At 41.0% G+C, this 22,792-nt stretch overlaps 1 long non-coding RNA gene across 2 annotated transcripts; it reads right to left on the reverse strand.

Annotated features, from left to right (window-relative positions):
• Nucleotides 1-2,009: 2,009 nt before the first annotated feature.
• Nucleotides 2,010-22,763, reverse strand: LOC112660897 (uncharacterized). Of its 2 annotated transcripts, XR_004814875.2 has the most exons (3): nt 22,615-22,763; nt 19,590-20,467; nt 2,010-2,157 (listed from the first exon to the last, which is right to left on the reverse strand). It is a non-coding gene; the product is annotated as an uncharacterized LOC112660897 (long non-coding RNA). The 2 variants fall into 2 exon arrangements; XR_003137295.3 differs by lacking the exon at nt 2,010-2,157 and having other exon boundaries at nt 19,508-20,467.
• Nucleotides 22,764-22,792: the final 29 nt, after the last annotated feature.

Here is a 22,792-nt window from a genome sequence, read left to right on the forward strand (position 1 = left end):
TTCCTGGTTACCAGAGTTCTAAGTCAGCTGTGGGCCTGTCACCAAGGAAGTGAGGTCACTTTTTCAAGATTCCAGAAACTGGATCCCTTCCTTCATATCCAGATCCCCTTCATGGAAGATGACTGCTTACCCCAATGTCATATCCTTAACTGTACACAACGAATCAAAAATGCCATAGCCACAACTCTGAAAATGCAAGTAAGGTCCTACCTTTGAGGAGATGGAGCTGAATTCAGACATTTATTTCTGTTTGTTTTCCCAGTTCTGTGTCCTACCTAACCCACTGTGTCTTTCACATAGTCCCCAGTTTCCCAACCTGCACAGTGGGGATCAGGCTAAAATATGTTTCCTAGAGACATCATCAGGTGTCTATGCATGATATTTATAACATGTGTGGTCTGGTATCCTGCATATCTGAGGCACAAATTTAAGGAAGCTTGACAAGAAAGGGTGGGATGTGGCATGGAGTACCACTCAAAAGTGGCCTGGGCTCCTGCAATGTAATATCACAAGAGTCACGTTCCCTCTGGCCTCGTTTTAATGGGGGTACCACAATGGGGTGGAAATGCTCCAAGGCAGAGACATTGTTGTCTTCAGTAGTAAAACCATCCAATTGTTTCTTGTTATATTTGGAGTGAGACCCAGTTGCCTCGTTTGGGTCTCTTGACCAAATGGTTTCTTAAATCATTGTGAGGGCTGCAGCCTTCACAATGGTTCCCAGCAATCCTGACCTGTGCTATAGGTATCCCTCTGTAACCCCAAGCTGCCTATTGACTGGCTTCTGACCAATAGGATACAGCCAACATGATGGCATGTCACATCTAAGTTTCAATTGGAAATAGCGTCTCACTTCCTAGTTACTTCCTCTCATATTCCACTCACTCATGTTCCACTTCTGACTCTTTCCATTTCCCATTTTCTTATCTATCCCTGAATCAAAAATCTACCAGAGGTGTTTTGAGCTGCCATGTCTAGAGGCTCATGTGGCAGAGAACTGAGTCAACTTGGGAGAAAAATCCTCTGTCAGGTTAAGCTCCCATGAGGCCACAGCCACAGCCTCTGATGTACCTTAAGGCTGAGGAACCAAGCTAATTTGTGCCTGGATTCCTCATTCACAAAACCGATGAGAAACTAAATATATGAATTGTAAGATGCAAGGTATTGGGGCAATACAGTAACAGAGGAACAAGAGATAACTAAGTCTACCAGGCCTCAGCATCTCTCCCTTCCCTTTTCTCTCTCCTCAGATCTCTTCGTTTCCCCACAGCCATGCTGGCTGCCTTTTTCACCTGTTCTGGCCAAATCAGCTTCTGTTAGTATCTGCAACAGGGGTCCCTTCTTCCTGACACACTGTGCTCAGATGTGTGCAGATCTAACTTTACCCTTTTGTTATTCTGTTCTCAGGATTTCACCCTCAGTGATAGCTTTCATACCTTTCTCTCCACTGACTCCCCGGCCTTCATTCATAGCACACAGTCTTGTGTAGCATCTAGCACTTGCTCTTTTCTTTCACATGTTTTTGTGTTTGTGCTTTTGTCCATCTCCAGACTGTGAATTCCTAAAGGCAGGGAGCTTGTGGTATTTTCAGATCCACCCATGGGCCCACCAAGGTACCTAGCATAGGGTGAGTGCTTAGTGCGTAGTTATGGAATGAATCAATGAGAAGTTTTTGGAAGCCACCTCCCCTTTCAACCACCTCCACTGCAGGGAGACATGCCACTAACAGTTTCAAGTTGTCTCTGGGCAAGGGGATGACCATGATGGCCTCTGTGTGAGTCTTTCCTCTGCATTTCCTCCACACAAATCCCTAGGTACCATTACAAAGGAGGCTTCCTGCATCATATTTTCCAGCTCAAGCATTACACCCCAGGCAGGCACACCACACAAGGAAAGCACAGCTTTATTTGGGTGTCCTCAAGGCAGTGGCTTTCCAGAATAACAGGGCAAAGGACCAGGACCTACAGGCTCCAAGGGCAGAGTAAAGGACCTTTTCCTGTCCTCTCCATTGGTTTTCTGTTTACAAATATGGGACCTCACCTCAGCCAGAAGACTGACCCTGGACCCACCCATGCCTATCTAAATGAGGATCCTGAAGGTTCTGTGGAGACTGGTCTTGTCCCTGACCCCAGATGCAGTGTACAGTGCTCTGGCATTTTCCTAGAGAAAATAAACAAATGATAAACATGTAGACAACATGACTAACCATCAGAAAAATGCAAGCCAAGAACACAATGAGATATCACATCACATGCATTGGAAGAGCTAGCCTAAAAAAGACAATGCTGCTGAGAATGCAGAGAAAAGGGAACCCTTGGGCACTATTGTTGAGATCGCACATTGGTACTGTCACTATGCAAAACATATGGTGGTTCCTCAAAATTTAAAAATAGAACTACCATATGATCAAGCCATTCCACTTCTGGGACCATATCCATAAAAAACAGAAAAATGTGTCCAGGAAATATTTGCATCTCCATGATCAGGAAGCACTGTTTTAAACAACCAAGACATGAAAATGTCCATGCCCATCAGTGGTGACTGGATAAGGAAGTGTTAGCTATAGAATGGAATATGAATCAGCCATAGGAAAGGAAATCTTGCTATGTGTGATAATGGTACTGGACTTTGAAGGTATTGTGCCAAGCAAAATAAGTCAGAGAAAGGCAAAATATGGTTTTATACATATATATTCACTTATATGTGGAGTCTAAAACAAAAATAAAGAAGAAAAACTAATTCAGAAAAGGGGATCAAACAGAAGTATCCAGAATGGGAGTTGAAGGGATGGTGAAAAGACACAAACTTTTAGTTTTAAGATAAAGAAGTAATAGCGATTTACAGTACAATATGACGACTACAGTGAATACTACTTTCTGGTGTATCTGAGAGGTGGCAAGAGAGTAAATCTTGAGAGTTCTCACCACAAGGAAAATCTTTTGCTTTCTTTTTTATTTACCTTATTTTCGTTTCTGTTTTTGTTTTAGCAGGGTATATACATCTTCCTCATTTTTTAAGTTTTTAATGTATTTTTTGGAGTTCTATTTGCCAACATAGAGTATAACACTCAGTGCTCATCCCATCAAGTGTCTGTCACCCACCTCCCTTTCTACTACCCCTTGTTCAATTCCCAGAGTCAGGAGTCTCATGTTCTATCACCCTCTCTGATATTTCCCACTCATTTTCTCTCCTTTCCCCTACAACCCCTTTCACTATTTTATTATATTCCCCATATGAGTGAAACCATATAATGATTGTGCTTCTCCAGTTGACTTTCTTCACTCAGCATAATACCCTCCAGTTCCATCCACGTCGAGGCAAATGGTGGGTACTTGTTTCTAAAGGCTGAGGAATATTCCATTGTGTGTGTGTGTGTATATATATATATATATATATATATATATATATATACACACATCTTCCTTATCCATCCATCTCTTAATGGACATTGAGGCTCTTTCCACAGTTTGGCTATTGTGCATATTGCTGGTATTAACACTGAGGTTCAGGTGTCTCGGATTTTTATTGCATCTGTATCTTTGAGGTACATCCCCAGCAGTGCAATTACTGGGTCATAGGGCAGATCCATTTTTAACTCTTTGAGGAACCTCCACATAGTTTTCCAGAGTGGCTGTACCAGTTCACGTTCCTGCCAACACTGCAACAGGGTTCCCCTTTCGCCACATCCTATCCAACATTTGTTGTTTCCTGTCTTATTAATTTTCACCATTCTCACTGGTGTGAGGTGGTCTTTCATTGTAGTTTTGATTTGATTTTCCCTGATGACAAGTGATGCGGAACATTTTCTCATGTGCTTGTTGGCCATGTGTATGTTCTTTGGTGAAATTTCTGTTAATGTCCTTTGCCCATTACATGATTGGCTTGTTTGTTTCTTGGGTTTGGAGTTTAAGAAGTTCTTTATAGATCTTGGATACTAGCCCTTTATCTCATATGGCATTTGCAAATATCTTCTCCCATTCTGTAGGTTGTATTTTAGTTTTGTTGACTGTTACTTTTGCTGTGCAGAAGCTTTTAATCTTGATTAAGTCCCAGTAGTTCATTTTTGCTTTTATTCTCTTGCCTTTATAGATGTATCTTGCAAGAAGTTGCTGTGGCCAAGTTCAAAAGGGGGCTGCCTGTGTTCTCTAGGATTTTGATGAATTATTGTCTCAATTTAGATCCTTCATCCATTTTGAGTTTATCTTTGTGTATGGTGTAAGAGAATTGTCTAGTTTCATTCTTCTGCATGTAGCTGTCCAATTTTCCCAGCACCATTTATTGAAGAGATCATCCTTTTCCACTGGATAGTCTTTCCTGCTTTGTTGAATATAAATTGACCATAGAGTTGAGGGCCCATTTCTGGGTTCTCTATTCTGTTCCATTGATCGGTGTCTGTTTTTGTGTCAGTACCATACTGTCTTGATGATCACAGTTTTGTAGTACAACTTGAAATCTGCAATGGTGATGCGCCCGGCTCTGGTTTTCTTTTTCAGTATTCCCCTGGCTATTCAAGGTCCTTTCTGATTCCACACAAACCTTAAGATTATTTGTTCCAACTCTGTGAAGAAAGTCCAAGGTATTTTTGACAGGGATTCCACTGAATGTATAAATTGCCCTGGGTAACATAGACATTTTCACAAAATTAATTCTTCAATCCATGTGCGTGGAATATTTTTCCAGCTCTTTGTATCTACTTCATTTCTTTCAGACGTGTTCTGTAGCTTTTAGGGTATAGATTCTTTATCTCTTTGGTTAGATTTCTTTCTAAGTATCTTATGCTTTTGGGCGCAATTGTAAATGGGATTGACTCCTTAATTTCACTTTCTTCAGTCTCATTGTTAATATATGGAAATGACACTGATTTCTGGCCATTGATTTTGGATCCTGCCACATTGCTGAATTGGTGTAGGAGTTCTAACAATCTTGGAGTAGAGTCTTTTCGGTTTTCTATGTGCAGTATCATGTCATCTGAAAAGAGGGAGAGTTTGACTTTGCTGATTTGAATGCCTTTTATTTCTTTTTGTTGCCTGATTGCTGAGGCTAGGACTTCTAGTACTATGTTGAATAGCAGTGGAGAAAGTGGACATCCCTGTCTTGTTCCTGATCTTAGGGGAAAGGCTCCCAGTGTTCCCCATTGAGAATGATATTTGCAGTGGGCTTTTCGTAGATAGCTTTTAAGATGTTGAGGAAGTTCCCTCTATCCCTACACTCTGAAGAGTTTTGATCAGGAATGGATGCTGTATTTTGTCAAATGCTTTCTCTGCATCTATTGAAAGGATCATATGGTTCTTGTTTTTTCTCTTGTTGATATGATGAATCACATTGATTGCTTTATGAGTGTTGAACCAGCCTTGCATCCTGGGGATAAATCCCACTTGGTCATAGTGAATAATCTTCTTAATGTATCCTATTGTATCCTATTGGCTAGTATCTTGTTGAGAATTTTTGTATCCATGTTCATCAGGGATATTGGTCTGTAATTCTCCTTTTTGGTGGGGTCTTTGTCTGGTTTTGGAATTAAGGTGGCGCTGGCCTCATAGAATGAGTTTGGAAGTACTCTATCACTTTCTATCTTTCCAAACAGCTTTAGTAGAATAGGTATGGTTTTGTCTTTAAACGTTTGATAGAATTTCCCTGGGAAGCCATCTGGCCCTGGATATTTTTGTCTTGGGAGGTTTTTGATGACTGCTTCAATTTCCTCCTTGGTTATTGGCCTGTTCAGGTTTTCTATTTCTTCCTGTTCCAGTTTTGGTAGTTTGTGGTTTTCCAGAAATGCATCCATTTCTTCTAGATTGCCTAATTTATTGGCATATAGCGCTCATAATTAGTTTTTAAAATTGTTTGTATTTTCTAGGTATTGGTGGTGATCTCTCCTTTCTCATTCGTGATTTTATTAATTTGAGTCTCTTCTCTCTTCTTTTTAATAAGGCTGGCTAATGGTTTCTCTATCTTATTAATTGGCTTTCTGATGCTGAATTGTAATCCAAATTTTGGAATTCTTTGACAGAGAGTACTTTTTCTGATTCTTTCTTTTGTGGTGAAATCCTCCTTCTAGTCATTTTGCTCAGTGCAGAGTGGCTGTATCAGCGGGCTGAGTCAAGAATATCAACCACGATTTAAAAAATTTCACCCTAGATGATTCTGACGAGGTCAGAGACAAGAAAATGAAAATAAAGATTAGAGCAAAATAAAACAAAAGGCCCACTAAAGTTAAAAACAAATTTTAAAACAAACTAGTGGGGAGGGGCAAGATGGCAGAAGAGTAGGGTCTCCAAATCACCTGTCCCCACCAAATTACCTAGATAACCTTCAAATTATCCTGAAAATCTACGAATTCGGCCTGAGATTTAAAGAGAGACCAGCTAGAATGCTACAGTGAGAAGAGTTCGTGCTTCTATCAAGGTAGGAAAATGGGGGAAAAAGAAATAAAGAAACAAAAGGCCTCCAAGGGGGAGGGGCTCCGCGAGGAGTCAGGCGAAGGCCGGGGCGAGTGACCCCAGGACAGGAGAGCCCCGTCCCGGAGAAGCAAGAGCTGCACCAATTTTCCCGGATGGAAAGGCCTCACAGGGATTTGGAGCAGGACCCCAGGAGGGCAGGGATGCCCTCAGGTTCCCTGGACACTAACAGACACCTGTGCCTCGGGGAGAGTGCGCCCAGCTCCCTAAGGGCTGCAGCACGCAAGGCGGGACCCGGAGCAGCTCAGAGGGGCTCGGGCGGTGGCTCCGCGAAGGGGGCTGCGCGGCCGGGAGCGCGAATCCAACAGCGCAGGCCCCGGAGCACAGGGCGCCGGGACACAGCCCAGGATCCGGCCTGCCCCGGGACAGGCAGAGGCCGGGAGGGCCCAGGACAGCGAGGACGCTCCTGCCCCGAGCTGAGCAGATCAGTGGCCCCACCCCGGAGCCTCCAGGCCCTGCAGACGGAGAGCTCTGGAGTTACTGCGGGAGCTGACTCCAGGGCTCCAGACCTGCCCCCGCCACTGGGGTTGTTCCTCCTGGGGCCTCACGGGGTAAACAACCCCCACTGAGCCCTGCACCAGGCAGGGGGCAGAGCAGCTCCCCCAAGTGCTAACACCTGAGAATCAGCACAACAGGCCTCTTCCCCGGAAGACCAGGTAGACGGACAAGTTCCAGGGGAACTCAAGGGACTTAAAGTATACAGAAACAGAAGATACTCCCTTGTGGTTTTTTTTTTTCTTTTTGGTTTGATTCCCCCACTCCTTTTTTTTCCCTTTCTTTTTTGCTTTCTCTTTTTCTTCTCTTTATTTTTCTTTTTTCTTCCTTTTTTCTTTTTTCTTTTTCCCTTTTCTTTCCTTCTTCCTCTCCTCTCTTTACCTCCTTTTCCCAATACAACTTGTTTTTGGCCACTCTGCACTGAGCAAAATGACTAGAAGGAAAACCTCACCTCAAAAGAATCAGAAACAGTCCTCTCTCCCACAGAGTTACAAAATCTGGATTACAATTCAATGTCAGAAAGCCAATTCAGAAGCACTAATATACAGCTACTGGTGGCTCTAGAAAAAAGCATAAAGGACTCAAGAGACTTCATGACTGCAGAATTTAGATCCAATCAGGCAAAAATTAAAAATCAATTGAATGAGATGCAATCCAAACTAGAAGTCCTAATGACGAGGGTTAACGAGGTGGAAGAATGAGTGAATAACATAGAAGACAAGTTCATGGCAATGAGGGAAACTGAGGAAAAAAGAGACAGACAATTAAAAGACCATGAAGATAGATTAAGGGAAATAAACGACAGCCTAGGGAAGAAAAACCTATGTTTAATTGGGGTTCCCGAGGGCACCAAAAGGGACAGAGGGCCAGAATATGTATTTGAACAAATCATAGCTGACAACTTTCCTAATCTGGGAAGGGAAACAGGCATTCAGATCCAGGATATAGAGAGACACCCCCCCCAAAAAAAATCAATAAAAACCGCTCAACACCTTGACATTGAATAGTGAAACTTGCAAATTCCAAAGATAAAGAGAAGATCCTTAAAGCAGCAAGAGACAACAAATGCCTGACTTTTATGGGGAGGAGTATTTGGGTAACAGCAGACCTCTCCACAGAGACCTGGCAGGCCAGAAAGGGCTGGCAGGATATATTCAGGGTATTAATGAAAATAACATGCAGCCAAGAATACTTTATCCAGCAAGGCTCTCGTTCAGAATAGGAGAGATAAAGAGCTTCCAAGATAGGCAGAAACTGAAAGAATATATGACCACCAAACCAGCTCTGCCAGAAATATTAAGGGGGACCCTGTAAGATAAAGATGAAGCCCAAAGAAATCCACAAAACCGGGACTGAATAGCTATTATGATGACAATAAATTCATATCTTTCAATAGTTACTCTGATCCTCAATTGGCTAAATGGTCCCATCAAAATGTGCAGGGTTTCAGACTGGATAAAAAAGCAGGACCCATCTATTAGCTGTCTACAAGAGACTCATTTTAGACAGAAGGACACCTACAGCCTGAAAATAAAAGGTTGGAGAACCATTTACCATTCAAATGGACCTCAAAAGAAAGCAGGGGTAACCATCCTCATATCACATAAATTAAAGTTTATCCCAAAAACTGCAGTAAGAGATGAAGAGGGACACTATACTATATGTAAAGGGTCTATCCAACAAGAGGACCTAACAATAATGAATATTTATGCCCCAAATGTGGGAGCTGCCAAGGATATCAATCAATTAATAACCAAAGTAAAGACATACTTAGCTAATAGACTCATAGTAGGAGACTTACACATGGCACTTTCTGAAAATGACAGATTTTCTAAGCACAACATCTCCAAAAAAAAAAAAAAAAAAAAAAAAAAAAAAAAAAACAAGGGCTTTAAATGATACAGTGAACCAGATGGATTTCACAGACAGTTACAGAACTTTGCATCCAAATGCAACTGAATACACATTCTCCTCAAGTGCACATGGAACTTTCTCCAGAATAGACCACATACTGGGTCACAAATCAGGTCTCAACTGAGACCAAAAGATTGGAATTCTCTCCTGCCTATTTTCAGACCATAATGCTTTGAAACTTGAACTCAATCGCAAGAAGAAATTTAGAAGAAACTCCAATACGTGGAGGTTAAAGAGCATCCTGCTAAAAGATGAAAGGGTCAACCAGGAAATTAGAGAAGAATTAAAAGATTGATGGAAAAGAATGAAAATGAAGATACAACTGTTCAAAATCTTTGGGATACAACAAAAGCAGTCCTGTGAGGGAAAAACATCACAATACAAGCATCCCTCAAAAACCTGGAAAAAAAATCAAATACAAAAGCTAACCTGGCACTTAAAGGAACTGGAGAGAGAACAGCAAATAAAACCTACAGTAAGCAGAAGAGACATAATAAAGATTGGAGCAGAACTCAATGAAATACAGACCAGAAAAACTGTGGAACAGATCAACAAAACCAGGAGTTGGTTCTATGAAAGAATTAATAAGATAGATAAACCATTAGCCAGCCTTATTAAAAACAAAAGAGAAAAGACTCAGAAATTAATAAAATCGCGAATGAAAGAGGAGAGATGACCACCAATACTAAGGAAACACAAACGATTTTAAAAACATATTATGTGCAGTTATATACCAAGAAATTAGGCAATCTAGAAGAAATGGAAGCATTTCTTGAAAACCACAAACTACCAAAACTGGAACAGGAAGAAATACAAAACCTGAACAGGCCAATAACCAGGGAGGAAATTGAAGCAGTCATCAAAAACCTCCCAAGACACAAAAGTCCAGGGTCAGATGGCTTCCCAGGGGATTTCTATCAAATGCTTTTTATTTTGTTTTATTTTATTTTATTTTATTTTATTTTATTTTATTTTATTTTATTTTATTTTTTAAAGATTGTATTTATTTATTTATGAGAAACACACACACACACACACACACACACACACACAGAGGGAGACAATGGCAGAGACACAGGCTCCATGCAGAGAGCCCAGCATGGGACTCAATCCTGGGTCTCCAGGATCACACCCTGGGCTGAAAGCAGTGCTAAACCACTGAGCCACCTGGGCTGCCCACTATCAAACGTTTAAGAAAGAAACAATACCTATTCTACTAAAGCTGTTCTGAAGGATACAAAGGGATGGAATCCTTCCAAACTCAGTTTATGAGGCCAGCATCACCTTAATCCCAAAGCCAGACAAAGACAAAAAAAAGGAGAATTATAGACCAATATCCCTGATGAACACAGATGCAAAAATTCTCAACAACATACTAGCCAATGGGATCCAACAGTACGTTAAGAAGATTATTCTTTGTTTTTTTGCCCATTTCATGATTGGATTGTTTGTTTCTTTGGTGTTGAGTTTAATAAGTTCTTTATAGATCTTGGATACTAGCCCTTTATCTGATAGGTCATTTGCAAATATCTTCTCCCATTGTGTAGGTTGTCTTTTAGTTTTGTTGACTGTTTCTTTTGCTGTGCAGAAGCTTTTTATCTTGGTTAAGTTCCGATAGTTCATTTTTGCTTTTGTTTCCCTTGCGTTCATGGATGTGTCTTGCAAGAAGTTACCATGGCCAAGTTCAACAAGGGTGTTGCCTGTGTTCTCCTCTGGGATTTTGATGGAATCTTGTCTCACATTTAGATCTTTCATTCATTTTGAGTTTATCTTTGTGTATGGTGTAAGAGAATGGTCTAGTTTCATTCTTCTGCGTGTGGATATCCTATTTTCCCAGCACCACTTATTGAAGAGACCGTCTTTTTTTCCAGTGGATAGTTTTTCCTGCTTTTTCGAATATTAGTTGGCCATATAGTTGAGGGCCGATTTCTGGATTCTGTTCCATTGATCTGTGTCTGTTTTTGTGCCAGTACCACACTGTCTTGATGACCACAGCTTTGTAGTACAACCTGAAACCTGTCATTGTGATGCCCCCAGATATGGTTTTCTTTTTTAAAATTCCCCTGGCTATTCGGGGTCTTTTCTGATTCCACACAAATCTTAAGATGATTTGTTCCAACTCTCTGAAGAAAGACCATGGTATTTTGATAGGGACTGCACTGAACGTGTAAATTGCCCTGGGTAGCATTGACATTTTCACAATGTTAATTCTTCCAATCCATGAGCATGGAATATTTTTCCATCTCTTTGTGTCTTCCTCAATTTCTTTCAGAAGTCTTCTATAGTTTTTAGGGTATAGATCCTTTATCTTTTTGGTTAGGTTTATTCCTAGGTATCTTATGCTTTGGTGCAATTGTAAATAGGATTGACTCCTTAATTTCTTTTTCTTCAGCCTCATTGTTAGTATATAGTAAAGCCACTGATTCTGGGCATTGATTTTGTATCCTGCCACGCTGCCAAATTGCTGTATGAGTTCTAGCAATCTTGGAGTAGAGTCTTTTGGGTTTTCTATGTAGAGTATCATGTCATCGGCAAAGAGGGAGAGTTTGACTTCTTCTTTGCCAATTTGAATGCCTTTAATGTCTTTTTGTTGCCTGATTGCTGAGGCTAGGACTTCTAGTGCTATGTTGAATAGCAGTGGTGAGAGTGGACATCCCTGTCTTGTTCCTGATCTTAGGGGAAAGGCTCCCAGTGTTTCCCCATTGAGAATGATATTTGCTGTGGGCTTTTCATAGATGGCTTTTAAGATGCTGAGGAATGTTCCCTCTATCCCTATGCTCTGAAGAGTTTTGATCAGGAATGGGTGCTGTATTGTGTCAAATGCTTTTTCTGCATCTATTGAGAGGATCATATGGTTCTTGCTTTTTCTCTTGTTGCAATGTTGAACCGACATTGCATCCCAGGGATAAATCCCACATGGTCATGGTGAATAATCTTCTTAATGTACTGTTGGATCCCATTGGCTAGTATCTTGTTGAGTATTTTTGCATCTGTGTTCATCAGGAATATTGGCCTATAATTCTTTTTGGTGGGGTCTTTGTCTGGCTTTAGGATTAAGGTGATACTGGCCTCATAGAATGAGTTTGGAATTATTCCATCTCTTTCTGTCTTTCCGAACAGCATTAGTAGAATAGGTATGGTTTCTTCTTTAAACGTTTGATAGAATTCCCCTGGGAAGCCATCTGGCCCTGGACTTTTGTGTTGTGGGAGGTTTTTGATGACTGCTTCAAGTTCCTCTCTGGTTATCGGCCTTTTCAGGTTTTCTATCTTCCAGTTCCAGTTTTCGTACTTTGTGGTTTTCCAGAAATCCGTCCGTTTCTTCTAGATTGCCTAACTTATTGGCATATAACTGCTCATAATATGTTTTAAAATAATTTGCATTTCCTTGGTATTGGTGGTGATCTCTCCTTTTTCATATATGATTTTATTATTTAGAGTCTTTTCTCTTTTTTTTAATAAGGCTGGCTAATATTTTATCTATTTTATTAATTCTTTCAAAGAACCAACTCCTGGTTTTGTTGATCTGTTCCACAGTTTTTCTGGTCTCTATTTCATTGAGTTCTGCTTGAGTCTTTATTAATTCTCTTCTTCTGCTGGGTGTAGGTTTTATTTGCTGTTCTTTCTCCATTTCCTTTTTTTTTTAAATTTTTTATTGGAGTTCAATTTGCCAACCTATAGCATTACACCCAGTGCTCATCCCGCCAAGTGCCCCCCTCAGTGCCCATCACTCACTCACCCAACTCCACGCCCACCTCCCCTTCCACTACCCCTTGTTCATTTCCCAGAGTTAGGTGTCTCTCATGTTTTGTCACCCTCACTGATATTTTCACTCTTTTTCTCTCCTTTCCCTTTATTCCCTTTCACTAATTTTTATATTCCCCAGTAGTTCCTTTAGGGGCAGGTTTGCTTGTGTATTTTAGTTTTTCCCAGTTATTTAAGGGATGCCTGTATTGCAATGTATTTCCCTCTCAGGACTGCTTTTGCTGTATCCCAAAGATTTTGAACGGTTGTACCTTCATTCTCATTAGTCTCCATGAATCTTTTTCATTTTTCTCTAATTTCCTGGTTGAGCCTTTCATCTTTTAGCAGGGCATTCTTTAAACTCCATGTGTTTGAATTTCTTCCGAATTTCTTCTTGTACTTTATTTCAAGTTCCGAAGCATTATGGTCTGAAAATAAGCAAGGGACAATCACAATCTTTTGGTATCAATTAAGATCTGATTTGTGACCCAGTATGTGGTCTATTCTGGAGAAAGTTCTCTGTCCACTTGAGAAGAATGTGTATTCCATTGCATTTGGTTATAAAGTTCTGTAAATATCTGTGAAATCCATGTGGTCCAGTGTATCATTTAAAGCTCTTGTTTCTTTGGAGATGTTGTACTTAGAATATCTGTCATTTATAGAAAGCACCGTGTTGAAGTCTCCTAGTATAAGTGTATTATTATGTAAGTATATCTTTACTTTGGTTGCTCCCACAGTCGGGGCATAAATATTCATGATTGTTAGGTCCTCTTGTTGGATAGTTCCTTTAAGTATGATATAGTGTCCCTCTTCATCTCTTACTACAGTCTTTGGGATAAACTTTAATTTATCTGATATTTGGATGGCTACCCCTGCTTTCTTTTGAGGACCATTTGAATGGTACATGGTTCTCCAATCTTTTATTTTCAGGCTGTAGGTGTCCTTAGGTCTAAAATGCATCTCTTGTAGATGGCAAATAGATGGGTCTTGCTTTTTTATCCAGTCTGAAACCCTGCGACTTTTGATGGGATCATTAAACCCATTCACGTTCAGAGTTACTATTGAAAGATATGAATTTAGTGTCATCATAATACGTATTCAGTTCTTGTTTTTGTGGATTGCTTCCTTGGGCTTCCTCTTTCTTTTACAGGGTCCCATTTAATATTTCTTGTAGAGCTGATTTGGTGGTCACATATTCTTTCAGTTTCTGCCTATCTTGGAAGCTCTTTATCTCTCCTTCTATTTGAATGAGAGCTTTGTGGGATAAAGTGTTCTTTGGCTGCATGTTCTTCTCATTTAGGACCCTGAATATATCCTGCCAGCCCTTTCTGGCCTGCCAGTTCTCTTTGGAGAGTTCTGTTAATCTAATACTTCTCCCCATATAAGTTTGGGATTTCTTGTCTCTTTTGCTTTAAGGATCTTCTCTTTATCTTTGGAACTTGCAAGTTTCACTATTAAATGTTGGGGTGTTGAACGGTTTTTATTGATTTTAGGGGGGATCTCTCTATCTCTTGGATCTCAATGAGTGTTTCCCTCCCCAAATTAGGGAAGTTCTCAGCTATGATTTGTTCAAATATGCTTTCTGGCCCTCTGTCCCCTTCGGCACCTTCTGTGACCTCAATTAAATGTAGATTTTTCCTTCTGAGGCTGTCATTTATTTCCCTTAACTTTTCCTCATGATCGTTTAATTGTTTTTCTCTTTTTTCCTCAGCTTCCTTCCTTGCCATCAACTTTTCTTCTATGTCACTCACTCTCATCTACCTCATTAACCCTTGTTGTTAGGACTCCAATTTGGATTGCATCTCATTTAATTGATTTTTAATTTTGGCCTGGTTCGATCTAAATTCTGCAGTCATGAAGTCTCTTGATTCCTTTATGCTTTTTTCCAGAGCCACCAGTAGCTTTATAATTATGCTTCTGAATATGGTTCTGAATTGACATCGAATTGTAATCCAAATTTTGTAACTTTGTAAACAGAGTACTGTTTCTGTTCTTTCTTTTGTGGTGAGTTTTTCTTTCTAGTCATTTTGCTGAGAGCAGAGTGGCTGTATGAGCAGGCTGTATCAAGAATATCAACCACATATATGTATACAATGGAATATTACTCAGCCATTAGAAATGACAAATACCCACCATTTGCTTTGATGTGGATGGAACTGGAAGGTATTATGTTGAGTGAGGTAAGCCAATCGGAGGACAAACATTATATGTTCTCATTCATTTGGGGAATATAAAAAATAGTGAAAGGGAATAAAGAGGAAAGGAGAAAAAATGAGTGGGAAATATCAGAAAGGGAGACAGAACATGAAAGACTCCTAACTCTGGGAAACAAACTAGGGGTGCTGGAAGGGGAGGTGGGCAGGGGGTGGGGGTGACTGGGTGACAGGCACTGAGGTGGGCACTTGACGGGATGAGCACTGGGTGTTATTCTATATGTTGGCAAATTCAACAGCAATAAAAAATAAATTTATAGATTAATAATAATAATAATAATTTATAAAAAAAGAATATCAACCACAACCTAAGGAAATTTCAGCCCAGATTCTGCCAAGATCAGAGACCAGAAATTGAAAACAAGATCAGAATGAAATAAAAACAAAAGCACCACTAAAGTTAAAAACAAATTTTAAAACAAAGTAGTAAAAAATAAAGACCAAGAATCCCAAAGAAGAAGAGAAAAAAAGAAAAAAAAGGAATAGGAAAAAAAGGAAGAGGGACTGGGAGATGGTGATGGTGATGAAGTTGTAGTGGAGGGAGAATGAGGGGTTCTAGAGGGTGTATCTTTTTTCTGAGTATATTAAGTTCTGTATGTTAGAAGATGCTCAGTCCCAAAGTTATATAAACCAGAAATACTTGTAGAAGGCCCCAACATTGACCACCAAAACATAAATGAGATAAAAGAGGGGGGCAAATGGGAATGAGGAATCTCACAGAATGAACCAGCACGGTATATCACTTGGTTCTGGGTGCATGCTGGTCATGTTTTAGAAGGTATTAACTTCCCCCATTGCAGAGCAAAATGAGGCAGAGAAAACAAAAAAACACAAAACAGAAAAAAAACCATATATATATATCTCCCAAAATTCAGTTGAGTATGTTGAAGGGAATCTAAAAGTGGAAAATATATCTAGGACCTGTAATTGTAGAAATATGAAAGTAAAAAGGAAGAATCTTAAAAATGAAGAGGTGGTAAAATATTGTAGTTAAGGTGGGAAAAGTGAAAAAAGAATTGCAAATTTACAGTCTGATATAAAAACGAGTTGTACTTGGGCAGCCGAGGTGGCTCAGCGGTTTAGCACCCACTTGATCCTGAAGACCTGGGATTGAGTCCCACGTCGGCCTCCCTGCATGGAGCCTGTTTCTCCCTCTGCCTGTTTCTCTGCCTCTCCCTTTCTCTCTGTGTCTCTCATGAATAAATAAATAAAATGTTAAAAAAAAAAAAGAGTTGTACTGGAAAAAGGAAGAAAAAAATAGGAGGGGTACCCTGTAGTTCTATATACTGTAAATCTCTTGACCTCCCCTGGAGCTTTCCAGCGCTGCTTGGTCAAGAACTTGCTCTTCTCCTGTCCTTCCAGCGGGTCTTCTGGCGGGGAGGGAGGCCTGCTGTGCTGATTCTCAGGTGTGTGTACTTGGGGGAGATGCCCCCCCCACCCCCGCCATATGCCGGGCTCAGTGGGAGCTGTTTACCCTGTGAGCCCCCTGTTCCCTGGTGGCCCTGCCTCTCTCAGGCACATGGTGAAACAAGGAGGAACAAGCACACTGGCGGCGGCCAGGTCTCCAGGCCTGGAGTCAGCTCCCCACAGCAACTGCCACAGTCTCGTGGTCTGCACTGGTGTAGGTGCTCCTGGGGCAGCAGGGGAAACTGACCTGCACAGCTTGGGGGCCCAGCAGGAGAGTCCTCGCTGTCCTGTGCCCTCCCTACCTCTGCCTGTCCCGGGGGAGCGCAGGATCGTGGGCTGTGTCCGCCGGCACCATGGGATCCCGGGCCTGTGCGGCTGGAACCGCGCTCCTGGGCCGCGGCTCCCGAGGCACAGGGCGCAGCCCCCACCCCGGGCTTCTGCGAGGCCCCGGCTGCGCTCCGCCCGGTCCCGAGCGGCCGCGTGCAGTGCGCCCTCCCCCAGGCTCTGCTGCTAGTGACTCCGGGAGACTGGGGGCTCCACTGCCTCTTCTGAGACTCTGCCCAATTTCCCTGCTAAACGCCTTTCCGTCAGGCAAGAATCTGGTGCAGATTTTTAAAAGTTCCTGCTTTCCTGGGACCGGACTTTCCTGTCCTGGAGGCTTTCGCTGCCCTGCCTTAGCCCGGCTCCTCGCGCCCCGCCCCCCTTGATTCTTTTTCATTTTTTTCCCGCCTTCCTGCCTTGTTAGAGGCGAAAACCCTTCTCTCTTTAGCGTTCCAGCTGTTCTCTCTTTAAATCTCAGGTCAAATTAATAGGTTTTCAGGATGGTCCGAAAGTAATCTAGGTAAGTTGGCGGGGCCAGGTGAGTTGAGGACCCTATTATTCCTCCGCCATCTTGCCCCACCCCCTCAGGTTTATGAATTCTTTTTTTTTTTAAGGATTTTATTTATTTATTCATGACAGACACAGAGGGCGGGGGGCAGAGACACAGGCAGAGGGAGAAGCAGGCTCCACGCAGGGAGGCCGACGTGGGACTCGATCCCAGGCCTCCAGTATCATACCCTGGGCTGAAGGCGGCGCTAAACCACTGAGGCACCCGGGCTGCCCAGGTTTATGAATTCTTACCAAAAATAGCCTACCTGGTTCTCCAGATCTGCAACTACTCTAGGGAAAAAGCCAAACAAATTCAAAACGCAAAACCATATGGGAATGAGTAAATTGTACAGGCTCTAAGGTGTGCTATCAATTTTTTTTCAATAAGGTACCTTTATTGTCATTTTTTCTTCCAGTTTTATTGAGATATAATTGACAAATAATAGCGTTTAAGTTTAAGGTATATAGCATGATGACTTAACCATTTCACAATATATAGAAATGTTATCACAATTTTGGTTAACATCCATCACCCCATACAGCCACAAAAATTTTTTTTTTGCCCATGTGATGAGAACTTTTACGATCTACTCTCAAATGTACCACACTGCATCGGTAACTGTGGTCATGTTGTACATCCCCAGCACTTATTTATCTTATGACTGGAAGCTAATACTTATGACCACCGTCACCCAACTCTCTGGCACTCCTGCCTCTGGCAACCACAAATGTGATCTCTTATTCTGAGTTTGGGGTTCTCTTTAGATTTCACATATAAGGGAGGTCATATAGTATTTGTCTTTCTCTGACTTAGTTCACTTAGCATAATGCCCTCAAGGGGCATGTAGCTGCAAATGGCATTCCCCTTTTTTATGACAGAATAATATTCTGATATACATATGATATACATATGTGGCCAGGTAGTAGATATTCCAGCTTTTGTAGGCCATATAGGGTATCTGTAACATGTTTTCCTGTGTGTGTGTGTGTGTGTTTACAACTCTAAAATTGTAAAAATATTTTTTAGGCATTTTTAACTTGAGGGCTGTACAAAAATAGGCAGAGAAATGGATTTGGCCTACAGACTGTAGTTTGCTAGCTCCCAACTTACGATTATTACAGCTGCTAAAAAGATTTCTTGAGTATGAGCAAGAGATTCTCAGACAGACTGACACAGAGAGAGGGAGACAGATGATAGATAATCAAATAGATGATTAGATTAAATAATTAGATAAATTAGACAAGTAGATTAGATAAATACAAGACAGAAATACGTTTATGTATTTTTATTATACATATATTTATACATCTACTTGCCTTTCTACACACATACATTCTTGTATATTATCAATAGTTCAGTTAGAATGATAATGGTAGGTAGGTAATTCCACACACACACACACACACACACACACACACAAAGCCTTGAATCTAAATGCTATATTGCTAAGTCTTGCTTTGCTTGGCAAGACTGGTTCTACTGTATGGGAGCTCAGAAGGAAACACAGACCATAATGTAACTCTCCTCAGTGTGGCAGGCTTTGTCTCTTACCATCTCTCTCTGGGAGCACCTTCTGAACTAACTTAACTCCTCAACTCTTAGCCACTTTGGAGTTTATAATAAAGTATTGTTGACTAACATCACAATGCTGGGCATTAGGACTCCAGAATGTATTTATTGACTTAGTTGCAAGTTTGTATCCTTAAACAATATCTCCCCCATTCTGCCACCCCTCCAACCTCTGACAACCACCATTCTACTCCATTTTTATGAGTTCGGTTTTTTTAGATTGCACATATAAATGAAATCACACATACTGGTCTTTCTCGGTCTGATTTAGGTATTGACCTTCCTCTCTGATTTATTTCACTTATCATGAATGCCCCAAAAGCCCACCCATGTTGTCACAAATGGTGAAATTTCCATCCTTCTTATGGCTGAGTAATATTCTACTGTGTGTGTGTGTGTGTGTATCACATTTCCTTTATCCACTCATCCACAATGAACACTTAGGTTGTTTCTATATCTTAGCTATTGTGAATAATACTTCAATGAACAAGGGGTGCAGATATCTCTTTAAGACTCTGATTTCAATTCCTCTGGATATATATCCAGAAGTAAGATACCTGAGTCACATGGTATTTCAATTTTTTATTTTTTATTTTTTTATGTAGGCTCCACACCCAGCATGGAGCCCAACATGGGGCTTGAACTCATGACCCTGAGATCAAGACCTGAGCTGAAGTCAAGAGATGGACCCTTAAGCGTCTAAGCCACCCAGGCACTCCTAATTTTTAATTTTTTGAGGAAGCTTCTTATTGCTTTCTATAATGGCTGCACCAACTTATGTTCCCACAAACAGTGTACAAGTGAACTATATAGTTTAGATCTTTATATCAAGAGACTCCTTGCTCATAAGCCCCACAATTAAACAAATGAGGTTCTTTTTTTTTTTTTTTTTTAACAAATGAGTTCTAGAGTCAGAGCTGGGCTTACCTCCCTGGGTATGTTCCATAAGCATGCTGAGTCTTCTCTTATTTATTTGATTGGCCATTTTCACATGGGGGTCAAGTGCAGTAAGTCAGATGAGTCCTATAAATCCCTGAGCAAAACTTCTCCATCAGTATTAGCTAGTGGTGTTCCTGTGGCATCTCCCCTGAAACCACACAAGTGCAGTGGTCACCTAGATTTCTAGTTCTCCAACTGCTACATTTTGGGTCTTCCCTCCAGTAAATTTTCTGCCACCTTGAACTTCCTCACATCTGAGCCTCCAAAAGATTTTGTTCCAGTTGAGTTCCTAATCAGAAAGAGCAAAGCTCTCCTTGTTAAAGACTCCTCTCCACCACCTCTACTGCACCCCACCCCACCCCACGGGAAACCAGCATAGCTGAAAGTCAGTTGTACTTGGAAATGGATGCATTTCATTCATATTTGCAAGTACAGACAAAGATCCCCTTCAGCAGCAGCTGAGCTTCTCATCCTCAGGAATCTGCAGTCAGCAAGTTTAGCTGCCCATTGCTCCAAAAGCCGATACTTAAGATAGGAGCTTTGGATGGAAAGGAATAGGAGCTTTACTCTGTTGGCCAGCCACCTGGGGAGAAGATGGTGGACTCTTGTCCAAAGGCCAACTCCAAGGTTTCAGCCTGGCCCAGAGGTTTTTAAAGGAATAAACCTTTAAAGGGCAGTTAGTTAAAGGCGTGCAGTGGTCTGTAACATTTCTTGATTCTGTGCGGACTCGATAGTTGCCAGCTACAGATGTTATTGCAGTGCTCAGAGTTGTGCAAGAGATCTGGTTCCTCGATGCCCAGCAGGTGGTGCAGGAGAGTCTGGTGAGGTACAGAAGTGCTCTGATCTTTCTATCCAGAATGCATGACCTATGGATATGAGAAGAATCAGTCAGGTAACTAGTAACTAGCCTACCTAAGTAGGCTATGTAAGTAGGCTTACAGACTACCAGATCGGCCAAGGGGCCGAGGCAGCTTCAGGCTGGGGCAGATCTTGGAGCAGCATATCAGCCTTTGCCAAAACACTGCAGGACAGTTGGGCAGCACTCAGCCTACCAGCATGAGGTAAAAGGCTTTTTATTGCATTGATCTCTTGAAATTGTGTCCAGTGTCTTTGAAAATCTCAAGACAAATTTTTCATAAGTGCTAGATTCCAGCCCTTGCCTAAATATTTAATATACCTTAAATCTAGATAATAATTGTTTCAGGCATGTTAAATTTTGCAGCACTTTCCAGCGGCACACAGGCTCTCCCCAGTGGAAGCCTTTAGAAATCCTAGCCAGGAAGTGGCCAGAGGCTGGAGCAGGGAAGAAAAGGCAAAGAGACAGGCAGCATTGGGGGAAGGGGGAGGGGCAAACATTTCATTCTGTTGCAGGTAAATTTTCCTCAGTTAAGGATGCCAACCCGGGGATAAATGTTCTTACAAGCTTCTGTTCTTCTGTTTTTCATTTGAAAGGAAAAGTCAGGAGCTTGGGGTTAATTATATATATATTTTTAATTTTTTTATTATAATTTTTAAGGGAAGCATATTCTCCATAAACCCAGCATTGGATGCCCCAATAAAGGATGAGTTGGATTTAACTAATTCTTTTCCAAAGAACTGCAGTGGGGCACTAAACCAGAATCCACATCTCTGAGGTTCCCCAGAGGCTCCAGAGAAATTGGATTCCATCAATCCCTGGCACCCAGGATTTCCTTTTCTGTTTTGTTTTTAATCCTCCGTGATCTTTAAAGAACAAACAAACAAACAAAAAACAACTAGAATCATGAAAGACTTTTTTTTTTTTTTCAGAATAAAGATACTATGACCATGCTAAAGAACTTTGGGGAAATGTCAGCTATTCTAAGGGGAAAAATTCAAACGTCTATTATATATAACCAAACAGGAATAAACTCTTTCAACATTTGATACATATATACTTTATTGAATAGATTTTGGAGAAAGTCTTTTCAAAGTTAAGGGTATATATTCCATACAGTTTCATCCTTTCGCTTAACATTATATTGTGTTGTTAAAATTTATCAATATCATGAGTATCGATGGCTTCCATAATGCTGCAAAATATGGATGTATCGTGATTTCTTTTTCCTTCTTTCCCTTAGTTCTTTCTCCTCTCCTTCCTTCCTCCCTTCCAATCTTCCTTCCTTCCCTCCTTCCTTCTGGATGCCTTATTTGATAATCACCTTTATGCATTCACACCATTTAAATAGTCAAGGTGATCTATAAGGTGGGAGAAACAGCAGCCTCCACCCCCCACCATATTTCCCACTCCTCAAAAGCAATCAGTAATTCTTTTAGCAACTATTGTGCTATTTGTTGCCATATGCTTAAATAATATGCTTATATCAGAAGTTCTTAATTTTTAAACTTTAGCCATTATCTATTTTGTTTCTACCATATGACCCCCTCCCCAGCACACACACACACACACACACAAACACACACATACCCCTACATATCTCCCCTCCTACATCCTCCCAATCCCAATATCACTTTGTGACTTTAGTTAGACCAATATTCATTATTTGGATTATTACAACCACATAAACCCTATTCACAGCTGAGCCATGGCTTGCTCTACCACAACTATTCTTTTCCTGTATTTTGTTTCATTTTTTCTGAAGTTAAGGGAAACAAACAAAAGTTGTTTTGTTCTTTGTTTCTTTTTCTTAGGTTTCTAAGTACTTTTCACCATCTCAGCAACAAGCTCTATTCTAGTTGAACAAACCTCCTTTCCATATTTTGAAACCTTGGTCAGGCTGCCATTGTCACATTTCTATGGCAGTCACTCACAGGACATTTGATGTACTCTTGCTCTCTAGGTCCTTAGTCGGAGGGGAAGTGTGGAGTATTTCCCTTCCCCCACATCTTATGTAAGACCTTCTTCTGCACTGGATCCTGGGGTTCCTAAATTCCATTTCTTTATTTACTAACTGGGTTTATTCCTAATTTCCAGGGGGCATCATGTCCTCTTGGCTTCCTGAGCAAGTGTCTGTAATGTAAAGTTTTTACTCACATTTAAACGATTTAAATGAGTATGTGGCTACATCAAGAGGTCTAAATTTAAAATTGTTTTTCCACAGGTGTTGGGAGGCACATTTCTCCACTGTCTTCTAGCTTTCCAGTGTCATTGCTGAGATGTGCAATAGCATTTGGATTCTTGTGTGTGACATAAATCCCTTCTCCCGCCCTTC

This window comes from Canis lupus, chromosome 4, assembly GCF_003254725.2.
Source record: "Canis lupus dingo isolate Sandy chromosome 4, ASM325472v2, whole genome shotgun sequence".
NCBI lineage: Eukaryota > Metazoa > Chordata > Mammalia > Carnivora > Canidae > Canis > Canis lupus.